Below are 6,000 nucleotides of genomic sequence, written 5' to 3' on the forward strand. Positions count from 1 at the left end.
GTACCGAGCCCTAGATACAATATGTGTTTTCCTAAGCATGCATACTTAGGATAAAGTTAAATTTATAAATTAAACACAGTAAGAGATTAGCAACAACTAATAATAAAATAGAACAATTATAACTATATACTGTAATAAAAGTTATATGAATGTGGTCTCTCTCTCAAAATATCAGTTGTACTCTGTTCACCCTTCTTGTGGTGATGTGAGATGATAAAATGTCTACATGATGAGATGAAGTGAGGGGAATGATGTAGGCATTATGACATAGTAGATTTGGCTACTATTGACAATATGTCAGAAGGAGGATCATCTGCTTCAGGACTGCGACTGACCATGGGTAACTGAAACCATGGACAGTGAAACCACAGATAAGGGCAGACTCCTATACTTCTAAGTGTTCATGGATTGAAAGACTCAATATTATTAAATGACATTTCTCTCCAGATTGATGTATAGATTCAGTGCACTCCTATCAAAATCTAACCAAAGTTTGTATGTTTGTTTGTTTTTGGCAAAGAAAAACAAATTGGCAGGCTTTATATGAATTCTTAAAATTCATATAGAATGCAAAGGAACTAGAATAACCGAAACAAAATTGAAAATGAAGAACAAAGTTGGAGGATTTACATTACCAGACTTCAAACCCTACTATAAATCTACAATATCAAGTCAGCATGGTGTTGGAATACGAATGGGCATATAGAATCTACATGCGATCTATATTATAGATCAATGGGACAGAAATGAGGGTCCAAAAATAAAACTTTACATTTCTGTACAATTGATTTCCAACAATTCAATGGGGAAAGGATATTTGTTTCAACAAATGGTGCTGAAAAATTGGAGATATACATGAAAAAAAATTAACTGGGAGGGCGGAGCAAGATGGCGGAGAAGTAGGAGACCTGGATTTCGTCTCCTCTCAGGAATTCAGCTGGATAGGGATCAAACCATTCTGAACACCTACAAACTCAACAGGAGATCGAAGAAAAGAATAGCAACAACTCTCTGAACAGAAAAGCGACCACTTTCTGGAAGGTAGGACGTGCCGAGAAGTGAATCTGAGGCGTTATTCGGGAGGATAGAGGCGGGGGAGGGGCCTCCGTCGGCCGCTTCTGGCAAGTGATAGAGCCACGGAGCACAAAATCGGAACTTTTAGAGTCTGCTCCGCTGAGGGACGTCACTCTGGTGGCGAAGTGGGGGGTGGAACCTCGCGGGACAGTGTGGTCTCAGGACCCTCGGGGTCACAGAAAGACCGGGGGTGCCTGAGTGCGGCAGAGCTCCCAGGTATCGGAACAGGGAAGCCGGCTGCAGAGACGGAGCCCAGGCGCGGGCTCTCAGCTCGGGGTTGCCATAAACCGTGATCCGCGGCACAGTCAGGCCACTGCTCCTCCAGCAGGGACCCAACAAGCGGCAGATCCGGGGAGACTCACCTTCTTCCCCAGGGAGGAGCGGCGCGGCAGCGCACCGCAGGGATCTGCTGGGTTTGGAGACTCCACCCGGGGTTGGGTGCAAGATAGAAAGGCGCGGTCACAGGCCAGGTGAGCGCGGAGTGTGGCCGGAGACCAGGGAGACGGGAGTGACTGACTGCTTTTCTCTGGGGGCTCGCTGAGGAGCGGGACCCCGAGTTCTCGGCTCCTCCGGGGCGGAGACTGGGAGGCCGCCATTTTCACTCTCCGCCTCCAAAGCTGTACGGAAAGCTTGCAGGGAACAAAAGCTCCCGAGAGCAAACCCGAGCAGATTACTTAGCCCGGACCGGCAAGGGTGGGGCAATTTTGCCTCCGGCAAAGACATTTGGGAACCACGGCAACAGGCCCCTCCCCCAGAAGATCAGCGAGAACAGCCAGCCAAGACCAAGTTTACCGATCAATGAGAACAGCAGAACTCCAGCGCTAGGGGAATACTGCACATAGAATTCGTGGCTTTTTTACCATGATTCTTTAGTCTTTCAAAGTTAATTATTTTTTTTTAACTGTCTTTTTTTCTTTTTTCTTTTTTTCTTTTTTTTTGAATTTTTCTTTTTCCCTTTTTCAACCAACATCTTATCAATCCCTTTTTTAAAAAAAACATTTTTATTTTTCATTTTTAAAGTCATATTCTATCCCTTCATAGTAGTTACCCGTATTTTTGGCATATATATATAAGTTGTTCTCTCTTTAAAATCTTGAGATAGTTTCTTCTAACAGATCAAAATATACTCTAAATCTCTAGTGTATGGTTTTTTTCTACTCCCCTGCCTGATCACATTCTCTCCCTTTTTTCTTTCTTTCTTTTTTTTTAATCCTCTTCTTTCTTTTTTCAAACAACTTATCAAATCCTTTTATAAAATTTTTTATAATTTCCATCTTTACAGTCATATTCCATCCCTTCATCATATCAACCCTTATTTTTGTACATATATAAGTTTTTCTTTCTTTAAAATTTTGGGAGGGACTTTCTATTAACAGACCAAAATGCACCCAAAATCTAGTGTGTGGCACTGATCTATAAACCAGCCTGATCATATTTGATCACATTCTGTTTTTGTTTTGTTTTGTTTTGTTCTGCTTTTGTTTGTTTTTATCTTTATCTTTTTCTTTTTTCTTTTTTTCTTTCTTTTTTTTTTTCTCTCTTTCCCTTTCTTTTCCCACTGCTTCAGGTCTTTTCTGATTTGTTTAGAGTATATTTTCTGGGGACGTTGTTACCCTGCTAGCATTTTGTTCTCTCATTAATCTATTCTCCTCTGCACAAAATGACAAGACGGAAAAAATCACCTCAACAAAAAGAACAAGAGGTAGTACCGACTGCCAGGGACCTACTCAATACGGACATTAGTACGATGTCAGATCTAGAGTTCAGAATCATCACTTTAAAGATACTAGCTCGGCTTGAAAAAAGCATGGAAGTTATTAGAGCAACCCTTTCTGGCGAAGTAAAAGAACTAAAATCGAACCAAGTAGAAATCAAAAAGGCTATTAATGAGGTGCAATCAAATATGGGGGCGCTAACTGCTAGGATAAATGAGGCAGAAGAAAGAATCAGTGAGATAGAAGACCAAATGATGGAAAATAAAGAAGCTGAGAAAAAGAGAGATAAACAACTACTGGATCACGAGGGCAGAATTCGAGAGATAAACGATACCATAAGACGAAACAACATTAGAATAATTGGGATCCCTGAAGAAGAAGAAAGAGAGAGAGGGGCAGAAGGTATATTGGAGCAAATTATAGCAGAGAACTTCCCTAATTTGGGGAAGGAAACAGGCATCAAAATCCAGGAAGCACAGAGAACCCCTCTCAAAATCAATAAAAATAGGTCAACACCCCGACATCTAATAGTAAAACTTACGAGTCTCAGAGACAAACAGAAAATCCTGAAAGCAGCTCGGGAGAAGAGATATGTAACCTACAATGGTAGAAACATTAGATTGGCAACAGACTTATCCACAGGGACCTGGCAGGCCAGAAAGGACTGGCAGGACATATTCAGAGCACTAAATGAGAAAAATATGCAGCCAAGAATACTATATCCAGCTAGGCTGTCATTGAAAATTGAAGGAGAGATAAAAAGCTTCCAGGACAAACAAAAACTAAAGGAATTTGCAAACACGAAACCAGCCCTACAAGAAATATTGAAAGGGGTCCTCTAAGCAAAGAGAGAGCCTAAAAGCAACATAGACCAGAAAGGAACACAAACAATATACAGTAACAGTCACTTTACAGGCAATACAATGGCACTAAATTCCTATCTTTCAATAGTTACCCTGAATGTAAATGGGCTAAATGCCCCAATCAAAAGACACAGGCTATCAGATTGGATTAAAAAACAAGACCCATCGATATGCTGTCTGCAAGAGACTCATTTTAGACCCAAAGACACCCCCAGATTGAAAGTGAGGGGGTGGAAAACCATTTACCATGCTAATGGACACCAGAAGAAAGCTGAGGTGGCAATCCTTATATCAGACAAATTAGATTTTAAACCAAAGACTGTAATAAGAGATGAGGAAGGACACTATATCCTACTTAAAGGGTCTATCCAACAAGAAGATCTAACAATTGTAAATATCTATGCCCCTAACATGGGAACAGCCAATTATATAAGGCAATTAATAACAAAAGCAAAGAAACACATTGACAACAATACAATAATAGTGGGGGTCTTTAACACCCCTCTCACTGAAATGGACAGATCGTCTAAGCAAAAGATCAACAAGGAAATAAAGACTTTAAATGACACACTGGACCAAATGGACTTCACAGACATATTCAGAACATTCCATCCCAAAGCAACGGAATACACATTCTTCTCTAGTGCCCATGGAACATTCTCCAGAATAGATCACATCCTAGGTCATAAATCAGGTCTCAACCGGTACCAGAAGATTGGGATCATCCCCTGCATATTTTCAGACCACAATGCTTTGAAACTAGAACTCAATCACAAGAGGAAAGTCGGAAAGAACTCAAATACATGGAGGCTAAAGAGCATCCTACTGAAGAATGAATGGGTCAACCAGGAAATTAAAGAAGAATTAAAAAAATTCATGGAAACCGATGAAAATGAAAACACAACTGTTCAAAATCTTTGGGATGCAGCAAAGGCAGTCCTAAGAGGCAAGTATATAGCAATGCAAGCCTTTCTCAAGAAACAAGAAAGGTCTCAAGTACACAACCTAACCCTACACCTAAAGGAGCTGGAGAAAGAACAGCAAATAAAGCCTAAACCCAGCAGGAGAAGAGAAATAACAAAGATCAGAGCAGAAATCAATGAAATAGAAACCAAAAGAACAGTAGAACAGATAAACGAAACTAGGAGCTGGTTCTTTGAAAGAATTAACAAGATTGATAAACCCCTGGCCAGACTTATCCAAAAGAAAAGAGAAATGACCCAAATCAACAAAATCATGAATGAAAGAGGAGAAATCACAACCAACACCAAAGAAATACAAACAATTATAAGAACATATTATGAGCAACTCTATGCCAGCAAATTAGATAACCTGGAAGAGATGGATGCATTCCTAGAGATGTATCAACTACCAAAACTGAACCAGGAAGAAATAGAAAACCTGAACAGACCTATAACCACTAAGGAAATTGAAGCAGTCATCAAAAATCTCCCAACAAACAAAAGCCCAGGGCCAGATGGCTTCCCAGGGGAATTCTACCAAACATTTCAAGAAGAATTAATACCTATCCTTCTGAAACTGTTCCAAAAAACAGAAATGGAAGGAAAACTTCCAAACTCATTTTATGAGGCCAGCATTACCTTGATCCCAAAACCAGACAAAGACCCCATCAAAAAGGAGAATTACAGACCAATATCCCTGATGAACATGGATGCAAAAATTCTCACCAAAAAACTAGCCAATAGGATCCAACAGTACATTAAAAGGATTATTCACCACGACCAAGTGGGATTTATCCCTGGGCTGCAAGGTTGGTTCAACATCCGCAAATCAATCAACGTGATACAATACATTAACAAAAGAAAGAACAAGAATCATATGATCCTCTCAATAGATGCAGAAAAAGCATTTGACAAAGTACAGCATCCTTTCTTGATCAAAACTCTTCAGAGTATAGGCATAGAGGGTACATACCTCAATATCATAAAAGCCATCTATGAAAAACCTACAGCAAATATCATTCTCAATGGGGAAAAACTGAGAGCTTTCCCCCTAAGGTCAGGAACGCAGCAGGGATGTCCACTACACCACTGCTATTCAACATAGTATTGGAAGTCCTAGCCACAGCAATCAGACAACAAAAAGAAATCAAAGGCATCCAAATCGGCAAAGAAGAAGTCAAACTCTCACTCTTTGCAGATGATATGATACTTTATGTGGAAAATCCCAAAGACTCCACCCCAAAACTGCTAGAACTCATACAGGAATTCAGTCAACTGGCAGGATATAAAATCAATGCACAGAAGTCAGTGGCATTCCTATACACCAACAACAAGTCAGAAGAAAGAGAAATTAAGGAGTCGATTCCATTTACAATTGCACCCAAA

Source organism: Halichoerus grypus, chromosome 9 (genome assembly GCF_964656455.1).
Source record: "Halichoerus grypus chromosome 9, mHalGry1.hap1.1, whole genome shotgun sequence".
Lineage (NCBI taxonomy): Eukaryota > Metazoa > Chordata > Mammalia > Carnivora > Phocidae > Halichoerus > Halichoerus grypus.